The sequence below is a fragment of the Miniopterus schreibersii genome, assembly GCF_964146895.1.
Source record: "Miniopterus schreibersii genome assembly, chromosome: 4".
In the NCBI taxonomy this organism is placed as follows: domain Eukaryota; kingdom Metazoa; phylum Chordata; class Mammalia; order Chiroptera; family Miniopteridae; genus Miniopterus; species Miniopterus schreibersii.
Genome location: NC_138105.1, coordinates 95,651,576 through 95,669,936, shown reverse-complemented (window position 1 = coordinate 95,669,936; position 18,361 = coordinate 95,651,576).

The window sequence follows — 18,361 nt, the reverse complement described above, 5'->3', positions numbered from 1 at the left end:
ATCAAACCTATTTAGGTTTAATCCTGAATTGTCTACAAATCAATTACTTGGCTAAAGGAAACTATAATATGACTTCATCGTTCCAGCTAATATTAATCGGCAAAGCTGACCCTTTAATTTTCCTGTATATTACAAACTCAATATACTCACAATAACCTGTGCTAATATCACTCATGATAAATCTACCTGTCTTGCCCGCAAAAGGTCTCTCAGATCTTCCATAGCCTTAGCATGATCAAAGTTCAAACTCAATTCATCATATTATCTGCCAAAACCCCGAAGAAAATTGGACCCAATGGACTGTTAAACCACATTAGGTTTGTATTATTTAGCTCAAGAACACTGAGTAAGAGTTAAGTAAAAATGCGGCCTTGAAAACATTTTAAAGGATTTTAGCTTGTTGCTGCTAAGTATATATATTAGGATGTTAAAATAACTGCAAATTGTTTCCTATGAATGTAGGAAAATCATAATTATGTTGGTAAATTGCTCATTTTGCAAAGCTTGTGAATTCAGACCATTACAGGAAGGTATTAACATAAATTAACAGAGCAATGGTTAACCATGTTTTCGTAAATGTGGTAAATTTTTAAAGGCTTGTCACAGGATTCCGAAAGAATCCTACTCTGAATTCATTCCCTTATGCTTTAACTTCATGAAGTGTGATTATCCATGTAGAAGTTAGAGTACAGAAGGGGTGACCGATTCGAGAATGGGTGAGATTTAGTATTCTCAGGTTGTCGACATCATTAGTCCTAGACTCATCTCAGCCCTATGCACTCACAAATTACACTGAGAAGTTGTAAATCAATGATTGCAAAAGATGTAGAAGATTTCTGAACACTAGGTTTGGATGGCCTTAACAGAAATACCAGGCCCTGGCTGCTGTGGCTCAGTTGGTTGGGTGTCTTCCCATGCACCGAAAGGATGTGGGATCTGTCCGGGTTGCAGGCTCGACCCCCAGCAGGGGGGGTGTAGGAGGCAGCTGACTGATGTGCTCTCACAGGGAAGTTTCTCTCTCTCTCCTTCTCCCTTCCTCTCTGTGTAAGAATCAATTAAAAAAATCTTAAAAAGAAAAGTAAAGTGATACTAGAAGAGCTACAATAACTTTATTTTTTTAATTTATTTATTTAAAAAAATTTTTTTATATCTTTATTGATTTCAGAGACAGGAAGGGAGAGGGAGAGAGAGAGACAGAAACATCAATGATGAGAGAGTCATTGATCGAGCCCACAGCCTGGGCATGTGCCCTGACCAGGAATCGAACCCTGATCGCCTGGATCCTAGGTCGACGCTCAACCGCTGAGCCATACCCGGCCGGGCTACAATAACTTTAAAAGTAAAAAAAAAAAAGTGGACACGAAAACTTAGTCTTATGAATATTCATTAATAATAAATATGATAATGATATCAAGATCACTAGACCAAGTGTCTTTGTGGTTCTATTACTCTGGAGAAAACAACTAATGTTTCTCATTTACAACAGAGTCCACTCACCATGATAGGTCAGAGCTGATTGAGGGTATTATTTTGAACACATGGAGAGAAACATCAGCCTGAGAGACACATCGACTGGCTGCCTCCCGCACGCGCCCCGACCGGGCCGGGGATGGAGCCTGCGGCCAAGATACGTGCCCTTGGCCAGAACCGAACCTGAGACCCCTCAGTCTGCTGGCTGACGGCCCGACCACTGAGCCAAACCGGCCAGGGTGGGAATCTACTTCTTAAGATCTCAAAAGTTCACTTGTCAGAAATGATCGTAGCAGGGAAAGCTGGACTTTTGAAAACTAGGTGCAATGATCATATTCGGAAACACACGTGTTTATAGCGTGAGCCTGTGATAACGCGGGGAGGATTCTAGGTACTGCGGTAATTGTTGAATGTACCCTATTTCATCAATAGCTATCTATGGTCTGAAGTGTTTGATGAGCAATTTAGAGCTCTGGAGAGCATGCTTGAAGACATTTCAAAATCTGTAAGAAATTGGAATGGCTCGTTTTTGAAGAATGAAGTATATTAACACGGGGCTGTGAACCCATCGGCGAAGGCTGCCGTTGTAACTGCTTTATTTTTCTTCATCTTTCCCAATGAGTATAGTAGCTTTATGTTTACATTGACTTCTTTATCCTATCAAGGAAAATGCAGCCTTATAAGAACTTTATTTAGTCTTGTTATGGCTCCTAAGTGCACCAGAATAAATGTAAATGATTTCCCATTGACACAGGAAGTCTTTTCTACTTACTTATCAACTAATGTAGATTTACAGTCTATTTACATGTGAGTCTTTCAAATGATATGTTTTGACCCTCACACCAAAACAAAATTTTATTCAATTGATTATGGGCCATGCTCATACTTTTTAAAAAGTGTTGTGTCCAGCACAGATATAATTCCTATTTATCAAGGCATTTGCATTGTATTGCTTCTTCTTATTGCTAATTCCATCTAGATATCACTAAATTAAAATTTAATTGATTTGCATGATAACTGTAGAAAGGATCAAGACAGTTCTGCTGTTACTATTAAGGAATATATAAACACAGAACCATTTGCTATTGTGACTCCACATTATTTAACTATTTTATTCCTTTATAATTTTTATCTATGGAGCACTAAATCAAGCCCTGGGAAAGTAATTTTTCATACCTGAGATTTTTAGATCTGCTGGAGGTCAGATAAACTAGAATTAAGTCAGATTTTAACCACAAAGAGATACCAGGCTCTCACATCACTTCAACACACAAAGTCAATGTTAGAAATAGAAAAAGATATGCAGAGATCTATATGCCTTATTATTTAAAAATTCCACTGAATAGTATGGGGATTCTGTATTACCTGATTCACGTGGTCCTTTGCGTTCATGCTATTATTGGCCCTTTTCTGAGAGTTTAACTCCTTGGGCTGGGAGACATTCTCCCAGGTCTTTCTTTGGGCCCACACATGCTTTCCTGGTTCACACAGATACCTCATGGTTCAGGGAGCTCTCTATCCATCAGCACGTCTGCATCCAGGACCCATGGCACGTGGTGCCCACAATGACCATAGAAATGACTCTTTTCTGTCCAAGAGATGACCTTCCACATCCCCACAGCTGAAGCAACAACCATATTCATCAGACACAGTCCCAGGTGAGCAGTTTGTGGGTGGGGAGCAGAGTTCTAAATCACATTTCCCTCAGTCATCACCTCCCCTGAATAATGTCAGCCAGCTCCCATGATGCAAAGTGGGGACACTTTGCAAACCATAGAGCAGGCCTGCAAAGACCGCTGTGCTCACCAGAGGCTTCATTCAAAGGCAATGAATATGAGCCTTGAATATTTGGTTTTAACCTAAGAGAAAAAAAAATTCTTATTTTTTCTCTTTTCCCCTAAAAAAAAAAAATCACAAATCTGCCAGACATGGTTTCAAGCCAATATTGACATCAGATCCCAAGACCAGAGAAGATAAATAGGATGTTTTAAAATCCACAAATGCTCTTCTGGGATGCCATCTTTATAAGGACAGCTTTTGGGTTTAAAACAAATGATACTCTTGGCAACGGAAGTGCAGTGTTTTCTCCTCTTGGTTCTGGAAGCCAAATCCCAAGAAGGTTATTTTATGAGAATTGAATTGGTGTTTTTTTTTTATACCACTGAATAGTGAGGCCCAAGAAGTATTAATGAAGAAAATTATGTAAAGTGTAAAGTTTCTTGCCATGTGTGATTTTAAAAAATGTGGAGAAAGCCTTAGCTGGTTTGCTCTGTGGTTAGTGTCAGCCTGCAGACTGAAGAACCCCGGGTTCGATTCCAGCCAAGGGCATGTACCTCAGCTGCAGACTCGATCCCCAGCCCCGGTCCAGGGTGAGTGCAGGAGGCAACCAATTGATGTCGCTCTCTCCCATCGATGTTTCTCTCTCTCTCTCTCTCTCTCCCCCTTCCACTCTCTCTGAAAAGCAACGGAAAAAATATTCTCAGTGAGGATAAAAAAAAAAAAATGTAGGGAAAGCCTTTGCATACGTTCCCCTTCTTCCGTTTCTCCCTCCTCCTCCCCTCCCCTCCCCTCCCCTCCCCTCCCCTCCCCTCCCCTCCCCTCCCCTCCCCTCCCCTCCCCTCCCCTCCCCTCCCCTCCCCTCCCCTCCCCTCCCCTCCCCTCCCCTCCCCTCCCCTCTTCTCGTCTTGGTAGTTAGACCAACATGGTCAACACACCCAGGCTACTAGTTTATGAAATACTCCAGAATAGCCGTGGCCCAACCTACTTGGCCTCTGTTTAGCTGAGGGTCAAGCGAGGCTTTAGGCGATTATTTAACACGCCGAGATTCTAACATAACTGCTGAACAAGAATAAAGCCTGGGACTTCCGGTTAAACATGGTAAATGAGTTCTTACATGTCCCTGTCCCCTGCACAAGTCCCACCAAAATGGTGAGGAAGGAATTTGGAAAACACCGACAGGGACAAAGAGAACAGGAGGGGGCTCCACAGCAAACAGGGAGATCAACACAATGTTGAAGCTGGAAAACACACAAACAGGTAACTGATTTGGCACAGCAGGGAGAGTAGAGCCTAGAAACCTGTAGCGGGAGGAGGGGACAAGAAGCCAGCTATGTTGCACCCTGCCGAGCACAGTGTCAAGATCTGAAGGCAATAGGGATCTCCGGAGAAAATGCAGAGGGGGGCTGAAAACGGGGGAGGCTTTGAACGTTAGCATATAGAACAGCAAGATTCATTCCCTGGTAGCTAGTTAAGAAAAAAAAATCTAGGCTTTTAATGTCTTGCAAGGTTTGCTCAGCTGTGGCCAGGGGTGAGGTGCTGGGCCAGGAGACTTATTCGACAGTGAGACCTCCTGTCCATTTTCCCTTGGGGCTCCCAGGATGCCCGAAGCCAGTGTACACCTTCCAAGGAAGAAGTCAGGGGGATCCTTCTGTGGGGAAACTGACCTCTGGGAGATAAAAGCTTTGGAAGAGGAATTCGGGTACCAACCAGTGAAAAAGCTGACCCACTGCCTTACCACTCTTTCATCACTCTCTCAGAAAGCTCAGTGGTTGAATGATCTGTCCATGGCCAGAGCTCTCTGTGCCACATTCAAGATTTCTGCAGAGTGGCATAGGCAAGAAGAAAGGCTCTTAAATGAAACAGGAGAGCCAAGTAAGCAAAAAGAAAAACACTACTTGGAGGAAATAAAAAAAACTAGGGAGCAAAATAAAATTTCCCCTCAAAATCTATAATTAATATGCTTAGAAAAGAAAAATTTGCACTTCCAGAACAAGCACAGGATGCCATAAATAAAGAAATATTCAGAGAGTAAGAACTAGGCCTTGGGAATAAAAAATAAAATACCACAAATTAAAAATCCACTAGTTGAAAGGAAAAGTCGAAAAATATCAGCCAAAATGTAAGCTAAAAAGACAAAAAGATAGGCAAGAAAAGGTGAGATAGAGGATCTTTTCTAGTGGCCCAATATCTAACTAATAGGAATTACAGAAATAAAGAACAGAGAAATTGCCAAAGAAGCCATGCAGGAAAACTTGCAGAACTGGGGAATAGGCGTGTGTGAGCTGGGAGAGACTACGCAGGGCCCAAGACAGCGAATAAAGCAGATGTCCAGAGGGATCAGTGCGGGTTGATAGTTTAGGGCTTGTACTCTGCATGTCGGGGAGAAAAACAAACCAAAACAAAACATGTACACACAGAAAACCAATACATCACTTGATGCATTTGATTACATGAGAGTTTCATGGTTCTGGCAGAGAGCTAGGGATGAATTAATAATAGAAACACGATATATTAAAGAAATGGAACGGCGATGCAATCATTAATTCCAGGGCAAACTTTCGTACAAGAAAAGAAAAATGATCGAGGTATCCTACTATCGTTGTTCAACTGTGACTGATAGTCATGCGTCCAAATCAATATAAACGCTATTGATTTAATTTAACAAAAAATTCTTATGTTATCATATTCGGAGGAGGGAAGGGGAGAAATGGAGGGGCATGGTGGTCAAGTTAAGTTCTCATCTTTCCTAGAAGTCAATCATAATTCGAAACTTGCAAAATCAAGAAATAGCAACTAAGGGTGCAGTAAAGGAAACAGAGAGGTAAGCAGCAGATGGAGCAGAGAGCGAGAGGGAGAGGCGGGGAAGGGTGGCACAAGGGACCGCTCTGATTTGTCCGGAGCCTTGTGGAACTCTAAGATTCTAGGCACATATTACTTGGCAATCCATACATTTTACATTAAAAGTCATAGTAACAGAACAGTCAGATCACCGCTTACGGCTTGTTTGATTCTTGGCTCTGCCTATCACCAGCTTGTGACTTCAGGCAAGGAACTGCACCAACGTGACCTTCAGATTTCCTTAAATTTGGAAAACCTTTCACAGAGTTGTGATGAAGATAAAATGAGATACATCCGGAAAAGCTGCTAGGGGATAAAGATACTTAATAAATAGCAGCTTTTTTTCATTAGTTCACAGCAATCAGTAGTTATAGTAAAAAATAAGTCCTCTTAGAACAATGAGCCTGCTCTGGCACAGTAACCTTCGGCCCACTGTCTCTGGGCAGAATGTCATGCTGGTTTGCCTGACTCTTGCTAAGCGGCCTGGCTGTTGCCTGAGAAACAGCGATATCAGCTAGACGTATGGGCTCCTAAGTATGATAGACGAGGTAAGACAGCCGCTGGAAAAGGGGAGGCTCAAGGAACGGGCGGGGACGGGAATTGATTTGGGTTTTCCTCAAAGGCCTGGTGTCATTTTTCTTAGATTTGTCACCATGTCTTGTTTGATCACTTGGAATCTAGGTGCCAGGTGCCCGCTGCATGCTTCTCAAAAGCAGCAGCTTTCACAGAGGAGTTGAAAGTTTGCGGGGAGAGAGAGGAAAGGAGGAGGCAGGGTCTGATGCCAGCTGCCATTCCGGAGAAGGACAGCTGTCACAAGACACAGGCACTGAGAGATCCCCGAACGGCGAAGTGGGATTAGAGGGTCTGCTGGAAATGAGTGTGGCGGGAACCCACACGAGGTGTCCTTTGTGTTCCCAGGCTCGGCTGGTTTGCTTTGCAACCTCACAGCCCCAACATGAACCCAAATAACTAACTCATGACACGGCTATTTATAACCTCCCTGCTTTGACAAAGGAGAACATTTAAGCAGAGAGGTTAAAAATTTGCCCAAGACTGAATATTTAGCAGAACCAAGACTTGTATCCAGGTGAATCTCACTCCACAGTCCATCTGCTTCTTCATTCTGTCTTCCCCGGACATGAACTTATTTTTTTGGGCAATGCCTGCAAGCCCTTCGTGAGGCGTAAACTATGGCGGCGCGTTTGAGGTTTTACTCGCCAGCCGAGTGGCAAGTGGCCCCTGAGAAGCAGAGAGGCGGCGATGCTAGTGTCATGCCCGGTGCCTTTCGGCTCGGGGGGCGGGCTGAAAAGAAGGGAAAATGAGCCCAAGTGGAGGGGAAGTGGAGGTAAGGGTGAAAGGTGGTGAGTTTAATATTTCCAACAGGAAAAGAATGATACAATTATTTCTGAGTGGTAGAAATCGCTTAGTTTAATTTGTTTCTTCTATGAAAAATTATGTAAGAATCATAAGGAGTTTTCTGAGTATAAGATGAAAGAGGGATACTTTCAAGGCTGTTCCACAGAAAGTTTAGGTTCTTGCTACTCAGAGTGTGGCCGGGCCGGGCAGCTCACCTGCCTCACCTGGAGTTTGCTAGAAATGCAGACTCTGGGCCCCACCTGCGTCAGGATGGGCATTTAATCAGGAACCCCGGGGAATGTGTATGCACTTAGGCTCTCAAAGTCCCACTGGGGACTGGACTGCATTTCCTGCAGCCTCTCATCACCATTTAGGACCTTTATACTCTCCAAAGAGCAGTATTCTGGAAGTTATTGGTGGGGGCATGGGGCAGGGCGACAGAGATTCAAGGATTCGCATCTATAGCTACAGGTGTCTAACCTAAAGGAAATGACAATCCCTCAGGTCATCTGGGAGTGAATGAAGAATTTACACTCTTGCCCAGCCGGCAATGGTTGCATCGACCTATGATCCAGGAGATTGAGGTTCGATTCCCAGCGGGGGCACATGCCAGCTTGATCCCCAGCAGGGGGTGTGCTGGAGGCAACGATCAATGACCCTCTCTCATCACTGATGTTTCTATATCTCTCTCCCTCTCCCTTCCTCTCTCTGAAATCAATAAAAACATATTTTAAAAAAGAATTTACACTCTTTCAAATCAATTCATCTGCAGGTATTTAGTAAGCACCAGTTTTGTGAACAGCTCTGTGCAGTATATCAGAGTGTAAGCCAGAGTTCTTTTCTTCCATAATATTTAGGTCCCCATGCCAGAGACAACCAAGTAATTCATGTTGATGCATATTTTGGTAGGAGGGGGCACTGTAATAATACACTGCCTGTATTTAGAATTTGTCAGGGGACAAAGCACATTCAGAGTCAGAGGTAATCAGTTTTCACATTTAGAGCTATGGAAGTAGATTTGGAAAGGATTAATGACTCACCCAAGGTCATCCTCACTGGTAAAGTGGCAGAGCTGGAAATAAAAATCCAGATCTCCCATTGCTAAATTCCATGAGGAAGAATAACCCAGATGATGATGGTGATAGTGATGATGGTGGTGGTGATGATGAAGACAATGATGATGATAGTGGTGGTGGTGATGATTACGGTGATGATGATGTTGATGATGATGGTGCTGGTGGTGAGGAAGGATCAAAGTTGAGAAAGGCAGTGCTAAGGACTCTCCTCCCGAAACAAAGGACATTCCTGTTAGTCCTCCTACCAAAGTTGTTTGTTTTGGTTGAAGGGGAAAAATGAGTGGCTTTAAGGGACCGAAACTGAGGACAAAATGAGGATTTGGGGTCCCAACATGATCTTAACACACAGGGGGTTCTCCAGAGCTCCATGAAGTAGATGTAAGTGGGTAGTCCTTTTGTAACCCACAGCTGAGGTTAAAAATATCAGGAGCTTCACTAAGTGCATCTGGCAAGCATTTCGTCTTCCCTTAAATAAAATAAATTCCCTTAATAAAGCCAATGGAGGCAGGGTTGGGGTGGGGGTTGGGGTGGGATGGAAAGGGTGTGTATGATTTATTATGGAGCGGGGAGAAGGCCTTGATGCCTCTGAACTATCTATTTAGAACTGCTGGCTCTAAAACCAAGTGGTGCACTGGTTTCTCTTTTTGTGCCAATCTTACATTTTTAAAAAATATAACTTTTATGAATATCATCATTAGTGCTATAAGCATAGAGAAGTATAAGTTAATTCTACAGTAAAGTGATTATTAAATCCATTAGTCATATACAGGGAATCCATAATTAACTTATTCTCAACATCAAGTAAATGATTCTACTGTGCGCTTTAAGAAAGCAATTGTTCACTAATATGCAAAATACAGCAGAGCTATTAGATCATAAAGCTATGCAATCTTATAATTAAATTATAAATTTTACATATTTTAATAATGTGCTTTATATACTTTAATTGTTTTCTACGCAAGATTAAAAGGAGGTGCCACGGTTTTTCTCAGACATATTATATCTTGACCTGAACCATATAATACTTAATAATAATTGATGAGCATCTACCGGGGATGACAGCAGTCTTTCAGCAACGTCAGATATTTCTTTGGGTTATTGCTGAGGATGAAAATGAAGATACGCATTAAGCTTAAGTGGAGCTGCAGCTATACCCTTGGGCTTTCTATTGTTTCCCCCCTTTCCCGTTGTAACAGCCACAGGACCCATGCTCCCTTCGCAGACCACGAGAGCGGCTGGCCCCCTTTCCCCCCTTGGCTGAATGTGTGGGTAAGAGCCACACGCACATTAACTTCTCTGCAGGGGACTTATGCGCCTACGCGGCAATCTATTGTTGTTATTGTGTTTTGGATTAAGTAATGATGCCATTCTTTTCTGCGCGCACAATTAAATGTGTGTGAAAGAACTGGGAAATACCACGGAGCCGTGTGCTTTCCCGGATCCTGGTTGTCACACTGGGAACTGCCTGCTGGTCCCCTTTGCTCTCCCGGGGAGGGGGGGGGAACCTTTCTCTCGGATGGTTACACAAACCAGCCGCTTTCCAGTTTCAGCAGGAAGGCCGCATTGAGGGTGCCTTCCACGCAAGCAGAAGAGGCGCGTCATTCATTCCTTCATTCATTCAGCAAACTGTGAGTTTACCACATGCCCAGCCCCGAGCTCAACATCGGGGTGCAGAGATTGAAAAAGACGAGGTTTCTGGCCCTAGGTCTCTGAAGCAGGTATATCGCTGAGGCTTACGCAGGATGCTGAGTGTACTGGTTTGCTGGGCTGCCGTAACAAAGTGCCACACGCCGGGGGGCTTAAGCAACAGACACTTATTTTCTCATGGCTCTGGAGGCTGGAAGTCCAAGATCAAGGACTGGTTTCTTCTGAGACCTCTGTCCTTGGCTTATAAATGGCCACCTTCTCGCTCTGACTTCACATAGTCTTTGTCTGCGTGTCTGTGTCCTAATCTCCTCTTTATAAGGACACTAGTCATATTGGATTAGGGCCCACCCCAAATGACCTTATTTTAATTTAATCACCTTTTTAAACACTCCCAATACCATCCCCTTCTGAGGTGCTGGGGTAAGATGTCATCATATGAATTTGTAGGGCACACAGTTCAGCCCATTAGGCTAAGAGATCAACCAGGGGCAGCACCAAGCCCAGCCTGGGGGGGCGGGCGAAGGCTTCTTTGGGGCAACCCCAGTCTGAGTGTTGAAAGATAGAAAGTTATTTAGGCGAAGTGTGGGGAAGGAGGATTGGCAATCAGGTGGATAAAACTACAGGTGATGGCTAGTCTTGAGAGTCAAGGGTAAAAGGGGTGGGGGAAGGGACTGACCCAATGTTGAGTCTGGAAGGTGGGCAGAAGGCCAACCTTGGAGGACCACCTGAGTCATGCTAAGGGGTTTGGACTTAATCCTGAAGAATGACAGAAACCACTGAAGGATTCCAGGCTGGGGAATGGTGAAATCAGTTTTACTTTTTACAAAGAAGCTGATATATTTATGGGCCCAATAGAAAGGCCACCAATGTCCCAAAATATCTCCCCTATGTGATTTGCCAGAGCATCTGAAATTCTCAACACCAGAGAAACATTCCTTGGGGTCATTACCCTATAGACGCAATCCTCTTTATTTTCTTAATGGTGCTAATCAGCATTATTTAATTTATTTGCATGTTTGTTTCTCTGTCAGTTTAGTGGGTGGGAGATGAGCACTCATTGAGGTAATGCACGTGGAAGTGATCTGCACACTGGCCTTGGAAACTAGATGACCGTTGGAATCACACAGCTGCCCCTAACTAGCCATGTGACCTTGGGTAATCGGCTTACTCTCTCTGGATCCCCATTTCCTGATCCTGAAATGAGAATAATGATAGTTTCTACCCTTTGGGTTGTTGTGAGGATTAAGGGAGTTAACATAAGAAGCTTTTACAACAGGGTTTGGCACATCATAAGAGTTATGTCAGTCTGGGCTACTATTATTATAATGTGGTTTTTAAATTTTAATGAAAAGAGGCACAGTTGGTCCCCTTGACCAACTCCCTTTCCCCCAGCTTCTAAGCTGCTCCTGTTCACTCTGCAAAACCTAAATCATGTTACTTTCCTACTTAAAACATCTTAGGCTTGAAAAAAGAATCTTGACTTGAGCTCGGTTTGTCACACGTCTCAGGTGACTGGCATGGCCCAGGCACTGGAACAGAAGGTGTGCAAAGATAAACGCAGAAGGGCATTCTACTGATGCACACACAGTTTACTGTATGTCCTCTGCACCCAGCACAGTGCCTGGCACATAGGGGTGTTCTGTTAAACGGAACACATTGTTTCCCAAAGGGCGGCCCACAGACCTCCCATTAGCATTTCTGGTGCTTAAAGGAACTGTGGTAAACAAGATGGGTAAGTGCTCCGAGTAGAGCGAGGGCAAGAAGTCTAGAGCTTGTCACTGTCACCGGGTTATGGCAGAAGTTATGAAAAAGGAGAGATAGGAAGTGAGCCACCTGGAGCTACAGTGTTCTTTCTAAAGAATAGGTCACATCTTTTAAACCCAGCTGGGAGACAACTACTGAGCCTGCAGGAGGTCTGAGCTCTTGGCCAGAAGGAAACGCATGAAGAAGTAGGACTCTACCAAGCCTCCTTACTTGGACCCTCCTCCACCAAACCAAGGTGGCTTCCTAGAATTGGCCAATAGAGCAAAAGCCCGTTTAATTTGTGAGTTCTGGACACAAAATCATTCTCTGTGGCAGCTCCGATATTGGCAGAAGGGAGATTTAGCTCTGTCCTGTTTATATAACAGCAGTTGATAGATAGTGACTTCATAGTTGGATATTTATGAGAGGTTTCATTTCAGATAATATAGTTTTGGCCCGTGGCAATGCGAAGGCTCTTCCCTGTTATTGCCAAGAAGCTAAATCTTTGGGATATTGTAACTATAACTGCAGGGTCTATGTGATCTACCCAGAAGAACTGGGCAAGTTAATATTTCTCAAAGCAATGAAAGCTTTATTATAAAAAGTCTCATTAGGAAGTTATCTGTCCCTAAAACATATAGGCTATCAGAAGGTCAGGCATAAAAAATAGCAACTTTTCATACTCTTTTCTCTTATGATTTCTATCACATAACAAGGTAATTAAAAAGGGAAAAGTCTCTGCTTTCTATTCCAGAAACCAAACAGGTGCCATGCCCTCCAGCCAGGTCCCAGCTCGAGGTGAGCCTGCAACGGCCATTCTTTGGTGTTTGAAGACAAGGCCTTTGCTGTCCCGCTAATTTAGTGCTGTTCCCAGGTCTGTAAATTGTCACCAAATCCTGAGTGCCCTGTGTCCCCTGTTTCAACACAGTATCTTCCAGAGTCCATAGGTTTTAAATCTTTGTAATGTTAAGGGAGCTGCTTGGCAGCCTAGGAAGTCACTGGGTCTGGAGGTGGGTGGGAAGGGAGGTACAAAGACCCTTTAGGATGGGGGTGGGGAATCAGCAGGAGAGCACCATGTTCCTGCAGCTCTTCTCAAAGGGATCTAGATGACACCAACGGGCCTGTCACAGGAGCTCCTTAGGTGTGGGGAAGACAGAATGAAAGCTAAAGTGGTAGGGAAAACATTGAGCAAGAAACGGGGGTGACAGATAACTTAGCAGAGGGTTTCAGCCTGTGTGTGTGTGTGTGTGTGTGTGTGTGTGTGTGTGTGTGTGTGTGTGATGCAGGAAATTAAGCAGGACCCATAGTAACTTCTCACGTATTTCAGGAGTCCAGTGAGAAGTTATACTTGGTGTTATGGGATGAATCAAGTCGTCTCTTATTTCTGCCTAAAATTCATATGTTGAAGTCCCAACCCTCCAGACCTCTGAATGGGACTGTATTTGGAGACAGGGTCTTTAAAGAGGTGATTAAGTTAAAATGAGGTCCCATTCCAGCTCTGTGTGTAGCCAGGCTGCTACTTTATTTTCAGTAATCCTATACAGCACTTTTAAAAAAGAGTTTGGGAATGGTGGAAATGAGAGCTATAATTTTATTATGTAAAAATAAGAAAAGATGGGATGTCTGTTTTAGGGAATGACATATCAATTAGAAATTCTACATACTTGAATCTCACACTCTCAGCAGCCCGATTCCCTACCTAAAAGGGCAGGAGAAATCAAATGGGTTCTACATGGGGCTGTCCAACTAGACCTCAGTGTTAGCTAAGCCCAAACAAAAGCATCTATCTGGAAAGTGAAACCCAGTGCTTGATGTCCATTCTTTGTTTTTAAGGTTCTCTTAAATCAAGAAGTGTAGAGCCATCAGGTGCCAACAAAAAACAGTTAAACCAGAAACTATGATTTCTTGTTTGTTTTTCCGCCCCAATAATGTCTTTTATTTTTACAGCATCCTAACAGCAAATGTTTCAATAAAAATAGCTCTTATTGAACATGCCGGCTGTTACGTATACTGCACACTTTGTATTATTCAAGCCTGAGGATGTTTTGCTATTTTACAGTGAAGGATATAAGGTTGAAAGAGATTAAGCGGGGTCACACAGCTAACCAGTAATAGGTAGAGCCAGGGCTCCAACCCAAGGTGACTGAGGTCAAAGCCATAGCTCGTAACCTCTCCGGTATACTGCTTGGATTTCTTACTGGGCCGGTTTGTCCCTTCTCATGACCCTTGTGAGCTGTTGGCTTTGGAGATGGAAAGCTCAGTGGATATTTCCAAGGTTGGAAGCAAAAGAGACATGTTCTCATTACTGTTTGCATTTGTTTCATTCCTATTACTGTATAACCCAGATCTAAATTCTGGAGACTTCTAACTACTTGTTATAAGAGGGAGGCAGATAGAAGGGGACTTGTCTAGGGGTGGTGAGCACACAATACAATATACAGATGATGTATTACAGAATTGTACACCTGAAACCTATGTAATTTTATTAACCAACATCACCCTAATAAATTCTATTTAATTTTTTTTATAAAAAAGAGGGAGGTAGAATGAGTCTTGAGACCAAATCGATCTGAGTTCCAACCTCAGCTCTGCCACTTATTAACTGTATAGCCTGAGCCAGGCAGTCTCATTGAATCGTTGATTTTCTTATCTGCAAAATAGGTTAATAGCATCTGCCTTATCGTTGTCAGATGAGAGACAGGGTAGACTAGAGGCTTGGTACACGATTGGCACTTAATAGGCTGTAGCAATTGATTAGCATTTAAACACCATGAGCTGCTGTCCTTTTAAGTGACTCATAACACCAAGTCCATATTAAATATCTGGAAAGAAGCAAAATGAGAAAACCACTGATGGACTGCACTATGTGATTATTCTTTTTTTAAAATCCTCACCTGAGGATATTTTTACCCATTGCTTTATCAGAGAGAGTTGGGGGGGGGGAGAGAGAGAGAGAAAGAGAGAGAGAGAGAGAGAGAGAGAGAGAGAAACACCGATGAGAGAGAAACACAGAAACACACTGATTGGTTGCCTCCTGCACGAGCCTGACTTGTGCCGGGGATCGAACCTGCAGCCGAGGTACGTGCCCTTGGCCGGAATCGAACCCAGGACCCCCCAGTCCACAGGCCGACTCCCTAACCACTGAGCAAAATCGGCTAGAGCTTGTGATTCTTCTTAATATTTCCCCCCAGAAGACTGAATAAAAGTTATTTTATGCCTGTGTTCTATTTGGAAAACACTATAAAACTTTGAGCAGACAACGGCGTTGTGATAGCACAGCGCTTACGAAAGTGCTATATGCTTTTCTGATGAAGATGTAACTTGATTGCCCTAAATGTACTCTCTCGGTTAATACAGCAGGCAAATGGGAGATCATTTGAAATACCTCTCCTACCATTTATAGCGTCAGAACATACAACTTACCTTTAAAAATGCAAAAGATTCATTGCAATAGAAGGCCGTGCTTACACATACAAATGCATTTTTAAAACTACTCACCTGTGTAGTGCCGAGAGGATTCATGCTCTGAGATCATTCGCCTTTGCAGAAATGAAATGGGATTTTCTTGCTCACCGTGTTCCAGGAGCAGCTAGTGAGGTCAGAGATCTCTTCGGGGGCAGGATGCCAGCTTTTGTGAACTCCTCTGCAGGGGCTGTTAGAAAGAACAGCTGCAAGGCTGGGCCCTGTATGCTAAAAGATGACTTTAAAAAGTCCTTTCTGGGCCAGAGTGGTCTGATTTGGTAGCAGAGATGCCAGCTATGCCTCTGCCTTGAATTTCTGGGGGTGTCAGAGTCCTGGCAGATTGAGAGAGATCTTCAAGACATAGGTCACAGATAATGCCATTATACCTTGATGGACTGTGGCTTCTGTTCCCCTGTGGATGCTGGCACCTTGCAGGGCTGCTGTTGCCCAGGCGGAGCAGGCTCCTTGAGGAGGTAATGGAATCAACAAAAAGGACTCTGGCCTAGGAGACGTGGCTTCCAGTCCTGCTTGTGTCCCGTGTTTGATCTCAGGTGCATCCTGAGATGCTCCGATCCTTATGTACTAAGGCGCCATATAAGCTGGTTGGATTTCATGATATCCCAGCTACATCCCTTCTCATTTTCTAGGGGATGTAATATGTGCAGCATCACGTAGCAAAGAAATTAGGCCCTGCTTCTGCTACATACACATTTCCAAAATACTTTCACATTTATAATCTCACTTTTAACCCTGTCACAAACCGGTGAGATAGGAAGGGCAAATATTTTTGTCCCACTTAACTTATTAGGGACAGGCAAGCAGAGATGAAGTTAACGGCACAGCCCAGATCTCCTGACTCCCATTTCTAGGCTTGCACATGAAATTAAATCGGATCAGCCGTTTGTGATATGTGTGAAAGGATATGCAGTTGGATTCTTTGTGGGAAAAGAAACTAGATAAGTTATATTAAATTACTGCAGAAGTAGGTAAAATAAAGTTCTGTTTCCCTTACTGAAAATTTACCTTTGACTCCCTCCGTGAAATGGATTAGAATGTTTTGTTAGGATTTAAGAAATATGCAAACCCAGAAAAGGCACACCTCATATTCTTTTAAAGATAATTCCTCCTGGGACTTCTTTACATTCTGAACACTCACTTTATTATTACATTATAAGGTTTGCGGCTTTAAATGCCACGGCATCCGAGTCTAACTTTTATTGGTGATATTTGGGGGCATCCCTTTCCACTGCCATCTCCCATTTCCTTTGTTTTGATCCACGGATACAATTTGGTTTATGAATGAAGGCTTTTTGATTCTTCAAGACATATTTTGATGAATTGATTCAAGAACGTGTTATTGAAAAGCAAACTCCATCAGGGACATATTCTCCTACTTCCCTTAAAAAGAAATCTCATCAAAATCAACTTTATTCATCATCACGCCACGTTCCGGAATGTTAGAAAGACATAGCCACATTTTTTTCGTCTGTTGCATATGTCCATAAAAGTATTCAAGCTAAAAAGCCAGCTTCAAGACTGCTTCTAAAATGTGGAAATAAAATGAGTGTCTTAATCCATCAGAAAATAAACATGATGTAATTCAGGTTCTGACTGGACCTACCTGGCTTCATTGGGGGACTTTCTGTCCTGCTGCAGTCATGTTGGAACTAGAGCCTGTCCTGAGTCTTCTTGGCACTAACTTGAAAGGCTCAGTGAGCCCCAGGAAAAACATTGCTTCCCCTCTGCTGTAAGCATCGTTCACATCCAGTGATCGTATCATATTGAGTTGGGCTTTTCCTTCCACGTGGCACACACACTGTGTTATTTTTCTTCCTGGAAAATGCAGCTTCCATGCACCTGTTGTCTTTCACTAAGGCATGTGCCATCTGTCCTCCCATCTGATTTCACATCAGAAACATCTGGAGAGCTTTGAAAATACAGAGCTTGAGTCCATAGGTCTGGGCCGAGACTCTGGAATCTGAAAGCTTCCTTGGTGAACCTTAGGCCTGGCAAGGTTTAGGAACCACTGTTCCAAACATGTGTATCAGAGTCCTCGAGGCCACCCACGGGTTCAGAGAGTCTCTAGGAGGACTCAGATTCCACATACAGAGGTGCTCATGGCCGTGATCATTACAGCAAAGGCTACAAAGTACAATCAGCAAAGGGAAAGGCATGTGGAGCCAAGTCCAGAGGAAACCAGGCACAAGCTTCCAAGAGTCTTCTCCTCTCATAGTCACCAGGATGTGCTAAATTCCCCAACATGGAATTGTGACAACCTGTGTGCAATGTGATCAGAGATTTTATTTGGGGCCTGTCCTATAGGCTCCCTCTGCTTAGCATGAACCAGAATTCCAGGCTCCCGGAAGAGAGGCAGGTGTTCAAGCCACATGGTTTGTACAAAGAGTTGAGGCACAGGGCTCCCCTCTTGCCGATTAGGGAGTAAGGGGAACTCTCCCCAAATCCCAATTCTCAGATGTCAGCTATGGGCAGTTGCAAACGGAAATTTTAAGGATAGAGTCTCAGGCCTATTATGTTAACTTTTTTCCTACACAGGATATTAACCAACTTCCCGTGTGGGTTGAATCTCCAGATGAAAATGAAGATTCAGGTGATGAAGTCTGAAATCCTGTTCCTTGAGGATTTTAATAACATTCATACCTTGACTTAAATAGGAAGCAGGCCTTGAGTGCGGGGTATGGACCACCTGTCCCTCCAACACTATTTACGTCCTGGCTCTAGTCGGGGCTTAGAGAAGAGATAGCTGGAGTGTAGACACAGATGTCCTCAAATATCACAGAGACGGTGGATCAACATGCAGCAGCTAACTCACTTTTTACGATCTGTTCCCCTTTCTAGTCTTCCAAATGGGCTTGTTTCCCCTCTGATTTCTGGAAAGGCACAAGTGTAGGTGATGAGATGGCATGGTCAAAACCTATTTCACATCCAAGCCTCTGAAAGCTGTGAGACATGTGTCTCCCCTTCGACTCCCC